General features: G+C 45.9%; 2 non-coding genes across 2 annotated transcripts; one reads left to right on the top strand and one right to left on the bottom strand.

Annotated features, from left to right (window-relative positions):
• Nucleotides 1-4,864: 4,864 nt before the first annotated feature.
• On the bottom strand, nt 4,865-4,946 carry trnal-aag (transfer RNA leucine (anticodon AAG)). Its single transcript has one exon. It is a non-coding gene; the product is annotated as a tRNA-Leu (tRNA).
• An 11,551-nt stretch (nt 4,947-16,497) lies between these two features.
• Nucleotides 16,498-16,571, top strand: trnat-agu (transfer RNA threonine (anticodon AGU)). The gene has a single exon. It is a non-coding gene; the product is annotated as a tRNA-Thr (tRNA).
• The last annotated feature ends 1,020 nt before the right edge of the window (nt 16,572-17,591 follow it).

Raw genomic sequence — 17,591 nt, forward strand, 5'->3', positions numbered from 1 at the left:
CTCACTCTCACTCACTCACAAACTCTCTCTTACTCTCCCTCATTTCACAGACATCAGTAAAATGGCAGTACAGCACATCAGCTATGTGAACACAAAGGGGTAAAGGACGTTCGGAGGGAGCTGGGAAGGGGCGTAAATTAAGTAGCTGCATTGGGGGAAATGCTGATTTAAATCCCACAGCATGTTTCGTTCCAATTACTGTGTGCAGGTTGCAGTGTGACATTATGAGAAGGTTATGGAGCCTTTGGACCGGGTGCAGATGAGACTGGCTAGGTTGGCGTCGAAGGCTGTGGGAAGACGGCAGAAAAATGGTGTTGAGATGGATAAAAAAAAACTATGATGGAATGACGGAGCTGAATCGATGGACGGAATGGCACAAATCGGCTCCTGTGCTTATGGTTTAATGGGCTTAACATCACTCGGATATGCTGCTGTTCTCTAATTGCCGTTCAGGCGGGCAGCGTTTTATCAGGGAGACTGAATTTCCGTCCGCCGATTCCCCAGTAAGCCGAGTCATCTCTGTCACCAGGAATTTTCCCCTGGACACACTGTTACTCGAACTAACACACATGGAACCACTCCGTGCAATTGGAACTGAATGTTCGCGATAGATCAGAAAGCTCTCAATGTAAGCGGGCTATGATGATCCCCGAGATCGCGGGGTGCAAGAGGTCGGAAGACCCGCATTGCCTCAGGCCCAGCAGAGAATCTCGACTCTCTGATCCAGACACTGGCGGAAGAGAGGTGCTTTTCACCGCAGCCATTTGCCTGTGAGTCGCCTGTCGCTGATTCATTTTATTAAAAGGGACAGTGCCGATGCCGTGCTGATTCAGGACTCGCTTCTTCGTAATCACATATTGTTAATGTTACATGGGTGATGAGTTAACACTGACTGATAACGCGCTTTTCATTGTCTTCCAAATTATAACTCATTCAGTTCCTCACCGTCACTGATGTGAAGTGCTCAGACTTGCGAACTGAAAGCCAGCTCAGATTGGACTGGGCTCAGCTAGCCTCAGGATGAATGTCAAAGGGCTGTGCAAGGACAAAGAAAGAGGCCGAACCAGAGAAAGAATTGCACTTATAATTGTAGTTTGGAGTAAAGGAAATAAAATAAAATAAAAGTAGCATCTACTTATATATCCACTAGTCTTATCCTTTCTCTCGATAAGGCTGAGTGTAGTTTACCATAATCAAGCATATTTAAGTTTGCTGAGGGCACCACTCTTTTTTCAATGCTGCCATCAGGTAGAATGTACCTGAGAAGCCTCAGGAAATAAAATAATATTAATTTATATATCTACTAGACTCATCCTTACTCTCTCAGTGACTAAATGCAGTTATCTATAACTGTGTCATGGTCCGGTCCGTGAAGTCTGCATTCTGGTTCATGGTCTGGTCCGTGGACTCACGACTCCGGGTCGTCCAGCTGTCCCTTGTTTTGATTGAGTTAATCATAGGCAACTGATTCCCATCTTGGGGTTTGGAATATAAGTAGCCTTGGGGTTGAGTGTGGGCTGCTGGTTTATCTTGTCAAGATCCTCTGGGAGCAATCTTCCATTGGACGGATAGAGCGGCCACTTGCCATTAGTTGGCCGCGTTGGGGAACTATCCTCTCATGGACCCTTGCTGTCAGTAGTCGGAGCTATGTTTGTCGTTTGGATTTGGCTGTTTCCCGGGCCAGCTGAGTGGTTGGCAGCCACTCTGACCTAGGTAGAGATCTGGCTGTTTCCGTAGCCAGCTGAGGTTGCTGGCCGAACTGTGACCCGGAGCAACCTCGATGCAGAGATGGAACTGTCTGTCGTTCTTTGTTGTTTGTCTCCTCTTGTCCTCGCCTCCATGGGGTAAATCAGGCCGTTCTGCCGTTGCCCTGCAGGGCGATCTATCTTGTCTTGTCCTCGCCTCTGTCGGGTAGTCTAGCCGTTCTGCCGTTGCCCTACGGGGAGATCTGCCTTGTCTTGTCCTCGCCTCTGTTACCCGACGGAGGGACCTGGCCTACCTTGGTGTGGAGATGAAGTTGAGTCCCGGCTTGTTTAAGGATAAGTCCCGGCTGTAAGTCTATGTTCCTTCCAGTCTCATGTTAGCGTCGAGTGAAAGATGAGTCCCGGCTTTTCGAAGGATAAGTCCCGGCTCTATGTTGATGTACATTTCCCAGTCTGTCTGTGAGCTCTATCCTCCGAGTTATCAGCCTCCGCACTCCAAGACCCCAGCTCCTAGCCTGCAAGCCGCAAGACCTCAGCACCCAACCTGCAAGCCTCAAGACCCCAGCTCCTAGCCTGCAAGCCTCAAGACCCAAGAGCCCAGCCTGCAATCCTCAAGACCCAAGACCCCAAGACCCCAGCCTGTCTCCAAACTCAGGCCTTTAGACTCCATCCACGTCCGGTCCTGAAGCCATCTCATGTCCTTGCATGGTTCAGGGCTCCGAGCCCGAGGCACAACCCAGGTTCCGGGTCCTTGTCCAGTCTCTGGCTCGGATCTCAAGTCTTGTCTCCTAGTCCATGGTTTCTACTCCTGGTCGCACTCTCCCTAGCTCAGCCTCCTAATTCATAGATCCTTGTCCGGATTCCCTGTGCCTAGTCCATGTCCTGGTCCTAGTATGTGTTCTTGTCCCTACTCCTTGTCTGTATCTTTTCACGTCCCTACTCTAGTCAAGCTCTGTTCCTTGTACTTCACTGTCTGTGTCTCACATTTGGGTCCGTTCCCAGCACCGCATTGTGACAAACTGGACATACTTACGTTTGATGACCACCTCACTGTCGTTGACCGGATCAAACTTGGTGATGCAAGAGCATTTAGGAGTGGGATTGAAAATCTGGCTGACAGTGCACGAACAACACCCCTCGCTGATCGGCAACAAGACCTAGGTCTTCCGGAGTTCTTCCTTACAGACGTCAGGAGCAGCAAACTGTTCTCATCGGGAGATCATAGGTGGAGAAATTCACTAACATTAATATCCTCCGTGCTATCTTGCTTAAAAAGCCACGGCGGCTATGACATTTCATGAAAACCTCCTAAAACACTGATCAAAACGTGGTAGCGCTCATACGTTACGCAGTCCACCCCCCACCCCACCCCCGGCCAGCCTCAGGGTCGCTCGGCTGGCTGTTGTCTAGGGAAACAGCCCTCGCCCCCGGAAAACTGGGTAATAAGTTTGTGTGGTTGCTGTGTGATGTACCCCACCCCGCCCAAGTAACAGACCACACACCAGATACGATTAAATGATTTGCAGTTTATTGATATTACTGGAACTATATAATTAATAGAGAATAAAATATAAAAGGAAAATAAAAGGCACCACACTTATCAAAGCTCAGTCTCTTCGTGCTCAAACAGTTGGAGCTCAGGACCCTTCTTCTTCACGCTGCGACCCTTCGGACCACCTCAACCGGCCGCGTCGGCCCAACAACGGTGGTCGACCAGACGCTCCACACGAGTCCGTCTCCGTCTCTTCTCCTCGCCGAACGGCCTGCTCGCGGTCCAAACCCGTTAGCGGACATCACCGCATCTGGTCCATTCTCTGTCTCTCTCTCTTACCCCTTCTGCCCCAAAACCCCGCGCATACAAGATCTTCAGATACACCAAGAACATAGCAACTATCCCAATTGGTTCGTAACATATACTTTTCACACTCTAACCGAAAACAAGCTGCTAGCGCAAGAAATTTCTCAGCGTTTAATATAACAAAGAACCATTCCCAAGTATAACATAACAAAGAAGCCATTTTAATTAGCCTACGCAGTAACATAGAAGACGAGATCCCCTTACACGTTAATACGTGTCGAAGTGGTTAATAGTATCTTGCCTTCGGAAAAGGTGAGGGGGACCTGTCACCACGGAGACTTCATCAGGCATTACCCCGGTCTAGAGTAAAAGAAACCCGGCATTGACAGTCATTCCGCTGCTTTCCAGCTGGGTGTCTGGCTTGGAACAATGCCCTGAAAACGAAAGAGAAGTGGTGAGAGCAGGAACGTATATTTATGCATGCAGACTATATGGCTAAGTCCCTAAATACAGTCTACTTTTTTTTTTATCTCATCTATACTTTCTGTTTCTGAAGCGTGGTGATGACGACAGCACGATATTGGAAGTGAAATTTCATCAAATCAGCTGCTAGGATAGTGGGAGAGCTCCGTGCCTTAGCTGGTCAAAGCGCCTAACAAGTAAGCGGCAGATGTTGGGTTCAACTCTCAGTGAAGCACTTAATTACCATGGAGAGAATTGCTATGAGAAGAAAGCCGATTTCAGAAACACCGTGAAATACACAGCAAATTGCAAATGACAAAAAACAACGTCCTAAAAGCGAATGGAACAATGCTACAGTAGGTATAAACGTTGCAGGTCTGGTGCTGTCTGCGGAGCAAGAAACGGGCGTCGGTTCAAGTAGATGACACTTCTTCTTAGCTTGTTTACGTTATTATGACGGTTTTGTTGCGTGGTTTTGGTTTATGGCGGCAACCGTTTGCAAAATGCGGCTGTGATCTACTTTATGATCTTGCCCTGGTCTTACTGAGAAAAGATTTTACATCACGTTTCAAAGCTCTTTCCAATCGAATTCCGACTAGTTCGCTGCATATTTGAAGAAACAGAGTGACAGCGTTACAGAATGGAGCTAAAATACATATAGATCTTAAATAATTTAACATCCACTACCTTCAATAAATAGAGGCCACAAACTCCTCACGTCCACAGCATCCTCACGTCCAACCTGGAGCGCTCTGCAGCTCCACAGTGACATCTTTGAGCAGAACATCAATACTAGATCATCACCATGATGATTTGTGATTCTTCAATTTTGTTCTGCAAATCATTTCGAAATGCATTTTAACACTGCCAATCAAAGCCCTTGGAGAAAAAAAAATACAAATGGCAGTTGTGGGTTTCGAACCCACGCCTCCTTGGAGACTGGAGCCTTAATCCAGCGCCTTAGACCGCCCGGCCACACTACCAAATTTGCACTACATTACACAATTATCTGAATTGCTGATCATAATCATCTTGTATGTGTTATACAGTTGGTGTATGCTATGAAACAACTCCCAATTATGTGCTTGAAGCTTGATATATTTTTGATTTTTCAACCCATTCAATATTTCTTTAAAGTAGACTGCAGAGAGTAGTGTTGCCTCTTCAAACCGCTGGGTGGCAGAGAATGACACTCCAGATACCACTGCAAGGACGCTAATTATCGTGAATGTTGTCAGTATGCACGTGGGACATTAGATTTAAAGGTTCACATTTCTACCGGAAGCGAAGAGTCAAGTTATCTACCGACGCAGTCACGTTCTGCGACCTTTGCAGGCGGACAGCAGATTGTACTAGGTTTTCATTTCATGCAGAAATCCCAGCGTTTTCAGCCTGACATTGCAAATTATAACGCTCACGTTGGCAACAGTTCTACAATATCTACACTCAGTCCTCTGTAGGATATTTAACGCAGATCTAATATACAAACACAGGCCTCCAAAATCAGATGAAACAGTTTGTTCTGAAGCTCCTTTGAGATTATATAGTATTGACTTGCAGTTGCCACGCACTTGAAACTGTTGTATTAGCACTTTTTCGGGTTGTCTTCGGAGTCCAGGCTTCATTTTAAATAATAATGAGGATGATCATTTTCAATCAGGGTTTCTGCTGGGATTAAATACCAGGGAAACTGCGTACTTGTACGAGTTTCTGAGTCGACAAATTTCGAGTTGAACCGTAGCGTTGTTTCCTGAAATATAGAAAACGCGAACAGCTATAAACATCAGCAGGAAGAGTACACAGTTCTGTCATTCAATAAGGTCAATGCTGATCAGAGTGTCTGTCGAACTCCTAATTTCCATGAATCTTGTTAACATATCGCCTTCTTTTTCTTAACAATTTATTGGCTATTTATGAACGCCGCCCCCTCGCATTATCCCCGATCAATTTAATGGACGACGAAGCGTTGAGGAGACATGCAGTCATTTGATTGGCATGTTCGTATTAGGCTCTTGTACCGAAGGAGGTAACGTCACTGAACATTGATATGTTCTCCCGCATATGGATTCACTTTCAATGACTCTTCACCTCATGTTTTCGACATTTATTTCTTATTTATTCATTATTAGTATTTCTCTCTTTTTATACTTGCAGTTTGTTGTCTGTTGCAGTGGTTGAAAGCTCAATTTGGTGGAGTCTTTCACTGATTTTCTTATGGTTATTTTCCGATTGCGGGTTATTGATTTTGCTGGCAACAAAATGAATTTCAGGATTAGATATGACGATATACAATTTATCATAGAGGTACACACACGCACACACGCACACACACACACACACACACACACTTTAATAATAAATTTACTGTGATCTTTTAGCTGCGACTCGATGTTTTCAAACCATGTCCTGGGTTGCTAGATTCTCCACCATTAGGCGATGTCATAATCCACTCGAACTCTGACCGTGTTTAGCATTGTAGCGAATGCAGAGGGAAAGGAAACGTCTCTGGTGGGACTCAAACCCACCACCGTTTTATTACTACTTGATTATTTATCAGTAGAAGGCCAACACGCTGGCTATTGCTTGGCCTTTTCTCCTCGGAGCGACGGAGGATCAGAGGCGACCCGATAGAGGTGTAAAAGACAATGAGAGGCATTTATCGTGTGGACAGCCAGAGGCTTTTCCCAGGGCTGAAATGGCTAACACGAGGGATATAGTTTTAAGATGCTTGGCAGTAGGTGCAAAAGGGATGTTAGGGATAAGTTTTTCCATACAGAGAGTGGTGAGTGCAATGGAATTTACTGCCAGCGAAGATGGTACAGGCGGATACGATAGGGTCTTTTAAGAGACTCATAGAATGGTAGTTGGGGCCTCAGAAAAATAGAAAACTATGTGATAGGGAAATTCTTGCCACTCCTTCTCATGGTGCGGTCCGTGAAGTCCGCATGCCGGTTCACGGTCCGGTCCGTGGACTCAGGACTCGAGGTCTTCCAGCTATCCCTTGTTTTGGTTGAGTTAATCATAGGCACCTGATTCCCATCTTGAGCGCTTGGAATATAAGTGGCCTTGGGGTTGAGTGTGGGCTGCTGGTTTGTCTTGCCAAGATCCCCAGGGAGTAACCTGCCAGTGGAAGGCTAGAGCGGCCACTTGCCATTTTAGGCCGCGTTGGAGAAACATCGCTTCATGGAGACTTGCTGTCCGTAGTCGGAGCGGTCTTTGTGGTATGGATTCGGCCGCTTCCCGGGCCAGCTGAGTGGCCGTCAGCCCCTCCGAGCTAGGTAGGGATCCGGCTGTTTACGAAGCCAGCCGAGGGTGCCGGTCGTAACTGTGACTCGGTGCAATCCCGATGCAGATATGGAACTGTGTGTCGTTTTTGGGCGTTTGTTTATTCTGGTCCTCGCCTCCGAGGAGTAAGTCAGGCCGTTCTGCCGTTGCCCTGCGGTTGGACCTGTCTTGTCTTGTCTTTGCCTCTGTTGAGTAAGTCCGGCGTTCTGCAGTTACCCAAAGGATGGACCTATCCACACCGTAGTGTAGAGATAAAGATGAGTCCAGGCTTTTCAGAGGATAAATCCCGGCTCTATGTTGATGCTCAGTTCCCAGTCTGTCTCCGAGCTCCAGCCTCCGATTTATCAGCCTCCGTAATTTAAGACCCCAGCGTCCAGCCTCGAGCCTCAAGACCCCAGTGTCCAGCGTCCAGCCTCAAGCCTCAAGTCCCCAGCGCCCAACCTCAAGCCGCCAGGCCCAAGACCCCAGCCTCAAGCCTCAAGACTCAAGACCCCAGCGTCAAGCCTCAAGACCAAAGACCCCAGCCTCAAGCTCAAGACTCAAGACCCCAGCCTCAAGCATCAAGACTCAAGACCCCAGCCTCAAGCCTCTAGATCCCAGCCCGCAACCCTACGCCTCTAGACCACAGCCACGTCCTGTCATGTAGCCATGTCATGTCCTTGCCTAGTTCTGGGGTCCGATCCCGAGGCAAGACCCAGGTTCTGGGTCCTTGTCCAGTCTCTGGCTCGGAGTCCAAGCACAGCATCCTAGTTCATGGTTCCTAGTCCTGGTCCCGCTTTCCCAAGCCTAGGTTCCTAGTTCATAGTTCCTTGTCCGGGTTCTCTGTCTAGTCCATGTCCTAGCCCAAGTCTGCGTTCTTGTCCCTTCTCCTTGTCTGTATCCTGTCACGTCCCTACTCCATTCACGTTCTGTTCCTAGTACTTCAGTGTCTGTGTCTTGCATTTGGGTCCGCCACCAGCTCCCCCTCACCCATTGTGACATTCCTTGAGTAGGTTACATTGTCGGCACAACATTGTAGTCCGAAGGGCCTGTAATATGCTGAAGATTTTCTATGTTCTATATTCGATAAAGCTCACAGGCGCGTTCTTTTGTGCAACAAGATAAAACCATGGAACAGAAATTTGCAGTTTCTATATGAAACCGCTTCTACTTTCTGTCTCTGGAAAACCGGCTCATTAACCCTTCCTTAACAGTCGCTGGATTCCGCGGCGATCAATACACCTGTATCGGGCTTCCATGGTGTATACAACTTTGGTCCCGCCAAATCTGTGAGATTGGGGTGTTTCGCCCACCCAACCTTTGTTTTGTGTCAATGTTGTGAGATTTATTCGGCCCGGCAAGAAATAACAGATCGTATACTACATGCAAGTATAAGGAAATATATTCAATAATGTTAATTTAAGAAAATAGTTATTAAATTGAAGAAAGCAAGAACAAAAGGGGCCCTTTACTGTGAAACAGTCAGATGTGTACTTAAGTTAGAGCTCATCTTGAATTTGTCTGTCACTCACGCGCTAGACTCTGGGTCTGCGTGAAAGCATACAACATCTCCAAACGTCGCTCGAAATCCATCTCGAACAAACGGGTCTCCCACGGGAGTATTGATTCTTCCTTCTGGAACCCATTCATCTGCACAAAACACCTTGTGCAACAGGTACGGCATTCTCAGTCATCTTCCCTCCTGTCTCTTCCGACCACCAGAGACATCGCAGCTCGCGTTCCTGATTGGCTGAATCCACATTCCGAATTTGAATAGCAAAGCTTCTGATCTCAGCTCTAACGCAGACAGGATGAAAGCAAAACAGAACTGCTAAAATGAAATACCTACAGCATAGCAGTAAAAATCTTAACCAGGGCGTTAAATGTAAAACAACCTCACTTTCATTCTTTCAGGGAGGAAGAGTCAAAACTATTCCCACGGTTCTCAGCCAGCTGCAGCACCAAGTCTTATATAACGTTGCAGAAACTATTGGACAGCAGAACTTCAGATGACGGGGCGGCATTTTTCAGTCTAAACAGAAAACTTGGCTTTTCCCCTCCTCTAGAGGGCGTCGCAGGGCAGAGTTTCTTAGGGACCAGCACCGCTCTGTGATGATCCCGTGAGCAGTTTTGCCTGGGTGCATAGTGGCTGCAACAGCTTCCTGCACGCCGACGGCAGAGTTCGGGATTACTTGCAAATTCCGCAGGGAATAAATTAATATTTGCAACAGAATCAACGTGAATCTACTAATGCTCCTCTTACTTAGATGCTGCATTTCCCCTTTTCTCAAGAAATTCCAGTTAATATCTCTGAATGGAATAACATTCTCATGTCGTGCTGCGAAGCAGATTCCCTGGTGAAAACATGTCTGCAGTTCTTCTGAGCGCGCGAACTGTTGCTTACAGCGATGAGCGTCAGATTTAAAAAGCGGACGGGACTGTCGGGACTTTCTGCGGAAATGAAGATCAATTCAACACTTGACAAGAGGCCATTATGGGCGCGGTCATGTTGTGAGTTGCGAGCTGAGGCTTCGCTCAAGTGCTTTTAGAAGGCGAGAGAGGAGGCTGAGATATGATTCTATTTTGTGACTTTCTTATTGAACTGTCAGAGCAATGGAAAACAATGTCAGGTTAGTGAGGTGCTCCTCTTTTGGGATGTGGGAAGAATAGAGTCCCAGACTAAACCTACAGTTTCATTCAGGCGCTGTTTCACTAAGGCCGTTCCCCTCAATAGTAGGTTTCACCCTTTTGATACTGTTTGCGGAGGAGCAGGGTGGCTTCGTAGAGGAAAACCAAAACCAGTCGGTCTCTGGCACTTGAGTCTGGCTCTATGATAGAAGGGAAGGAGTGATATGCGATTCATTGGTTAGGGGAGCCGACAGGGGTTCTATGTACGTGAGCTAGATTCTCGGATGGCATGTTTCCGGCGAGTTTGCAGGGTCGCCGACAATTTAGATCGAGTGCATAACATTCTGCAGGTGGAAGACGAGCAAATGTCGTTCCCAGGTTGGTTCCAATGAGATGGTGGATGGTGCGGGGGGGGGGGGGTGAGGTCAAAATAAGTGAGTTTAGGGAATTGGGTGCTAAATTAAAGGAGAAAACCTGCAGGGTGGTGATTCGTGATCTGTATCTGTATCACGTCCCAGTGGGGAGTGACGGAGAAGGATAATACAGTTTGATACACGGCTAAGGAGGTGCTAAAGGAGAGAGTGGTTGCCTACCATCCTTCTAGCTACATACCATCACTGGAAAATGAAATTAAAGACTGAAGAGCAATATTACAGAACCAGAAGGACATCAGGAACTGTTACCTACTCTGCTTTACAGCAGCGGGCTGCAGTCATTCCGAGAGGCCCTTCGATGGTAACGCAGCGTGAGGTTGAAAATAAGCTCCGGTGCTTTCGAGACATTTCGGTGGGCGGAGGATCTAAGTAATTTTAGAGTAAGTTGTTGTTTGAGCTAAGTATGTAAGTTTGTAAGTTTGTTTCTCATGTTCCAACATAGCTAGGGCGCTAAGAATTGGTCCAGCGTTAGTAGCATGTACCTTGTGTGATATGTGGACTATCGTGAGGCCTCCAGTCTCCCTGATAACTGCACCTGCACGAAGTGCACCGAAATGCAATCCCTTAACGAACTGCGGCTGCAGCTGGATGTCCTTCGGTTCACACCGGAAAATGAAGAGGTGATCGATAGAGGTTTCGGGGAGATAGTCACCTTCGAAGCTGCTCGAAGCAGAAACCTGCGTGTCCATTAGTAGTGGGAAATGAAACAGACAGTCAGTGCATAGTACCCATGTGGCCGCTCCCCACAATAATTGTACCGCTTTGGCTGCTGCTGGTGGCGGGAGACGAGCTACCAGGGGGATTTCGCAGCGACCTGGATCTCTGGCACTGTCTGTTTCTGTGGTTCAGAAAGGAGGAAGAGAAGAGGTGTGCATTAATAATGAGGGATTGCATTTTTAAACGAGCAGACAGCATATTCTGTGAACGTGAAAGGCACACGCGGATTGAATGTTGCTTGCCAATTGCCAGGGTCAAAGATGTCTCAGTCGGGCCCACACCATTCTAAAGGGGTACACGTGTCAACAGCTTTGGTTCGAAGAGAAAGGAGGCACACAAGAGATAATATGTGAGAAAGTTGGTGGGCGATATAATTTACGATTTTGGAAAGTACAGGTTTAGTTTGGCTGAGTTGCAGTATGGGTGTGGACCAAGTATGTCCAGAGGGCAGATAGTCAGACAGTGTATACATATCTTGCAAACCCTTCAGTAGTGGCATAGATACCTGAAGAGTAGATACCTGCTGGATGGAAGTGACCAACAACTCTGATAGAGGCAGATGCCAAGCTTTTAAGCTCACCAGTGGGAGGTGGTGCTTTAGCACTGCTGGCCCACCACCTCGAGGGAGTCTTGATCATAAGCGGGCCGAAACTCCTGAAGACAGGTGGCAGATCAACTGGTGATCCCACTGGTGATAGCACAGGACAGTTAACATCTTAGTCCACGTGTATTTTGTAACTCTGGAATTAAGAAGAAGGATAAAAAGCAGGACCTCTTTCGCAGGAACCTCAGGATGATTTGCAGCTGAATGCGTGACTGATCATTTGGTACAGGGCGCAAGTATTCAGCTTTCTGGATCATTGAGATCTCTAATGCGGAATGTATGAACTATACTAAAGGAACTGGTTACATGTGAACCCCAAGGGAACCAATACCTTTGCGGACAGGATTGCTAGAGCTGGGTTGAAACGTATCTGGCAGGATGATGGGAATAGGAGTAACAGGGCTCATTATGCAGCTGTTGGCACACGACTGGATGTAATGGGCATTGCAGCTGTAAGGAAGGACAGGCAGATTGTAAGCCAAAATTGCTGTCAGTTGGATGGGTGACAGTGTAACAGGGGCCAAAATCAATATGGAGCAGAGAAGGTGTCATATTTGAATGCACGCATTATACTAATATGATAGATGATCTTATAGCATAGATAGACGTTGGTTATACGTTGTGGGCATCGCTGAATCGTGTCTGAAGGAAGATGTTATTGGAGGCTTAACACGTTATAACGAAAGGATAGGCAAGTAGGCAGAGAGGTGGAGCGGCTCTGTTGGTAAAGGATTAAATCAAATCTTTACGAAGAGCTACTATGGGATCTGCAGGTGAAGAATCCTTTTGGATAGAGTGAAGGAAATGCAAGTGTAAAAAAACACTGAAGGGAAATATTTATAGATGCCTACGAACAGTAGCCAAGAGAATAGGCTGCTGTCGATACCAGAGAATCATGGGTTTGTGCCTTTGGTGAACTATGTCCTCTTCAGGGCGCAAGCCTGGGCGGGAAGGTTTGAAGAACCGGCTGTTCCCCATGCATCGGGTTCCCCTTCTCCACGTCACTGATGTAGTCCAAGGGAAGGACAAGCGCCGATATAGCTTGGCACCAGTGTCAGTGCAAAGGTTACAAGAGTGAAGTTGTAAACAACATCAAGCTGCCTTGGGGATCGGACCTCTGGATTTCTCCCTTGGGGTTTACTCCCGAAGCCTTTGCCATCAGAGTTTTCCTTCTCCTAGGTGAGCTGCCGTCCAAGGCTGACGAGCCCATCTGCCAGACGTAACTGGTAGTCTGCCTTTGACCCTTCTCTTATCAGTAGATGCAGTTTCGCCGGGCCTAATAGCTAAGCCGCACATAAAGAGCAAGAGATGGACTTGGTTGTAAGAGGCTGTTAGAGACGCTCGCCATTTGAAACACTTTATAGGTTGTGGGAGTTTATCCCCACTACCACCCCCGGCTATGACAACCTGAGGAACCAGTAGCCAGGATATGGATCACAAATTGCAATAGAAAATATAAAAAGTATGTAAAAAAGGGCAATGTTAGGATAACTGTACGGACTTTCAATATGCAGGTGGATTGGGAACATCAGGTTGATGCTGGTAGCCAAGAGAGGAAATTTGTAGAATGCCTAAGGGATGGCCTTTAAGGGCAGCTTGTGCTTGAAATCACTAGGGAATTCGAAATTCGTTGTTATATAAAGAAATGGATTTTATAGGGAGCTTACAACAAAGGAATTCTTTGGCCCGGTAGTGTTCAAACTTCGTCTGCAGTAAAAAGTCAGATATAACAGTATTACAGTGGAATAAATGGAATTACACCGGCAGAAGAGAGGGGTTGGTCAAAATTAATTGGAATAGGACACTGTCATGAATGACGGGAGAACAGCAATGGCTGGATTTTCATAGATCCATTCGGAAGGTGTAGGAAAGAATCATCCCAAAGATGAAGAAGTTTTTAAAGGGGAGGATGAGGGAACCGTAGCTTACAAGGCAAGTCAAATACGCATAAATGCAACGGAGAGGGCAAAAATGTTAGTGGCAAGGTACGGGATCGAGAAATGTTTTTGTTTAATCAACATCAGGCAACTATAAACAACTAAAAGAGAAAAGACTGAACATGAAGGTAACCCAGACAATAATATAAAAGAGGAAACAGCGTTTTTTTCCAGATGTATAACGATTAAAGATAGACAACAGTGGATATCGGACCGCTGCAAAATGGTCGTAATGGGGTACAAGAAATGGCGCAAGACTGTACTTTACGGCAGTCTGTATTGTAGAAGACATGAGCAGTAGGCCATAATTGCTAGAGTGTCAACGAGCAGAAGCCTGTGTCGTTTCTATTACTAAGGAGAACATGCTTCGCAAACTGAATATTCTTAAGGTAGATAAGTAAATTGGAGCAGATGTACTATACCCCAGGGTTGCTGAAAAGATTGTGGAGGCATTAGGGATGATGCTTCAAAAATTAATAGTTTCTAGAATGGTTCTCGAGAACTAGAAAATTACAAATATCTTTCTACACTTCCAAGAAGGGAAGAACTCAGAAAAAAAGGAAATTATAGGCTATTTAGCCTGACGTCAGTGACCAAAAAAAAAACATGTTGGAGTCTATTATTAAGGATGAGGATTCGGGGTACTTGGAGGCACATGGCAAAGTCATGCAAAGTCAGTATAGTTTCCTTAAGGGAAAAATCTTGCCTGACAAATCCGTTGGCATTCGTCTAGGATATAACAAGCGGGATATACAAAAGAGAATCACTGGGATCGTGTATTTATATTTTAGAAGTCTTTTGAAAAGGTGACGTAGCGTAATATTGTGGGAGCCCGTGGGATTACAGGAAAAATATTGAGATGCAAAGAAGTTTACCTGACTGGCAGCTCTCCAGCCCGAGGACTACAGCCAGTATTGCATGGACAAGACGGCAGCATCAAGTAAAGGCAGAGGCACGGGTGTCTGGTTCATGGTTAACTCATCACGGTGCTCAGATGCGGCAGCTCTGTTCCAGTCCTACATATCGGACGTGGATCAGCTGATGACCAAGTTTCGTACAATCTATTGAGTCATCATCCTTGTAGTGGTGTACATTGCAAACTTGTCAAATGTCAGGCAGACATCAGGAGAAGCTGGGCAACGTAATCAACGGTCACAAGCTTGCGCAACCTGATGTCTTCATGATCACCCGGGGGTGTTCAACCCGGCCAGCTGAGGGAGTCTCTGACTATCTGCTACCTGCCGCGGCAGAGCAGCCAACGCTCTGGACGTTGCATCATCATCAAAAATACTTACCGTACAATGCCACGCCTTGACTTTGGCTTCTACTCCCAGAATATAGACACAGACCGAGAACTGCAAGCAAAAGTTGAATGAATTTTACTGATTTAGAGATACAGCACAGAACGGGTCCTTCCAGACCCATGAGCCAACTGCCCAGCAGCCCACCTACCTAAAGCTAGACTAATAACAGAAAAATTTACAATGACCAATTACCCTACTAACAGGTACGTCTTAGGACTGTGGGTGAAACCGAAATTCACGCGGAAATCCATGTGGTTCACGTGTTAATAAATCTTCTCCTTGTTGCAATCAGCACAGATGCACCACAAGGATGTGTGTTTAGCCTCTTGCAATATTCTCTACACGCACGACTGTATGCCTCAAAATACCATATATAAATTTCTTGTTGTTGGTAGGATCTCAGCTGACGATAAGGCCTCATACAAGGGTGAGACTGGTTAGCTGCTTGGGTCATTTTGCAAGAAATACCTCGGACTCAAGGAACCGTTTATAAATTCAGAACTTTTGCACTGACACTTACTAATATCGCAAGAAGTGATCCCGTATATCTGAGCCTATGAGTCTTACCATTCAATCTCTCATCTAAGGAAGAATACCACACGTTTCCCACATGGGGTGCGTTCTAACCCACATCTGGACAACGTATTTCATTTTACCTGATGTGCTTCCTCCTGATGTTTCCAAGGCTATCCTCTCTGCACACATTGACAGCTCGCCGAGTGCCTTCTGCAAGATTGGACTCTGCTGGTGCTTCCTCCATTCTGTTGAAAAAAACTTAACAAAGTTGTTCCGATTAGCCGGTTGGTCCAACCTCCCCAAACCTTCAACTCTCACTTCCTGCTGTTCTCCCTTTCAATCAAGTGCACGCAATTAAAACGATTTATTAGACCTCTTTAAGAACATCTTTTATAGCACATTAAATAATGCGTTCAAGAAGTACTAAGTTACTCTACTCAAACATTCGCTCTTAGCTATTCTATTGAAAAATACCAAACAGATCAATATGCCAGGGATTTTTAATGTCTTTTAAATGTGGTTAGTACAACTGTTTCTTAAGTCAACCTCCTTTATCGTGTAAATGCCAGCAAGTGTAACTCTTGAATGACCTTTACCTGATTCCAGGGTTGGGATTCATTCTGAAACTACCGGTATAGTTTTTATCCACCTTGCTTAAAGAACCACTACGAGTACAATATTGCATGAAACTCTTCTAATGTGTTGATCCAAAACGTCTTGAAGCTCATAAATTAGCACGAAACGAAGTGGATAATTGCGTCTTACCTTCAGAAAAAGGCGAGGGGGAGCTGTCATCACGGGGCATTCATCAGGCATTATCTAGGCCTAGAGTAAAGGAAACCCGGCATTGACAGTCCTTCCATACTGATCATGAAGCTCCAGGTCTGATAGATCCTCTACTGCTTTCCAGCTGAGTGTCTGAATTGGAGCTCCGTCCTCAAAGCGAGTGAGCTGTGGTGACACTAGGAACTTCTACTATGCACACAGAATAATGGGTAAGTCTCTACATACGGCATACATTGTTTTATCGCATCTATACAATTTGAAGTTAAAGCATTTCTCCCGCTAGCAGACGAAGATAAGTTAATACAAGTAAAAAAATCATTGTTCTAGGTGCTGAATAGCGCGAGGGCTCCGTGGCTTAACTGGTTAAAGCGCCTGTCTAGTAAACAGGAGATCCTGGGTTCAACTCCCAGCGGAGCCTTTATTTATAGGGAAAACCTGAAAATAAACGTCCAGCCCCACGCGTCCTCCACCCAATCTGGAGAGCTCTGCAGCTCGTTGACACTGATATAATTTCTAATACTGGATCCCATGATGATTTATGATTGGCACATTTTGTCCCGCAAAGTACTTTTTAATCCCTGTGGGAAAAGATTCATACGTGTCCGCACAGTGGCAGTTGTGGGATTCGAATCTATGCTTCCTGTAAACTAGAACCTTATTCTACCGCTCTGCCATACGACCACGTTTATATTAATAGCAAAAATGACTTGACTTGTTTGTCCACGTTTATCTTGAAAGTCTTATACAATCAGTGTATACTTTGAAACATCTCACAATTATTTGCTTGAGGTTTGATGCTCTTTCCATTTTCCAGCCAATCCAATATTTTTTCAAGCCAGACCGGAGACCACGGTGGAACAGAGTTGTCTCTTCACACTGCCAGATGGCAGACAATGGTTTTCCAGATTCAGTGCAAGGACGCTCATTTCCGTGAGTATTTTCAGAATGCAGATGCAATATTATATGCTCACTTTTTCAGCGGGTGCGGACAACAGTCACGCCTGTCTACCTGTTTTCTCAAGTTCAGCGTTCTTTTTCCACTTACACCACTATTATTTTCTTAATAATTTATTTCCGGACAAATGAATAGCATCACGCAGATGTTTCTGTAAGAACCCCTCTGGACTTTTCCCGATCAATTCTGCGGAATTCCACACGTTGAGGAGAAAGGCAATCATCGGACTTGCGTGTTCCGATCAGTCTCTTAAACCAAAGGAGATAACTTCACTCAATGTAACATGCGCATTATTGAACTGTTCCTGCAATCTACGGACTTGCTTTCAAGGACTCTTCATTTCACTAGGCACTAGAGTACTGCAGCACAGTACAGGCCCTTTGGCCCTCGATGCTGTGCCGACCCATATATTCATTAAGGAAAACGTACTAAACCCTCATTATCCCGTAACTCTCTATTTTTCTTTCATCATTGTCCCTGACT

Source organism: Mobula hypostoma, chromosome 3 (assembly GCF_963921235.1).
Source record: "Mobula hypostoma chromosome 3, sMobHyp1.1, whole genome shotgun sequence".
Classification (NCBI taxonomy): domain Eukaryota; kingdom Metazoa; phylum Chordata; class Chondrichthyes; order Myliobatiformes; family Myliobatidae; genus Mobula; species Mobula hypostoma.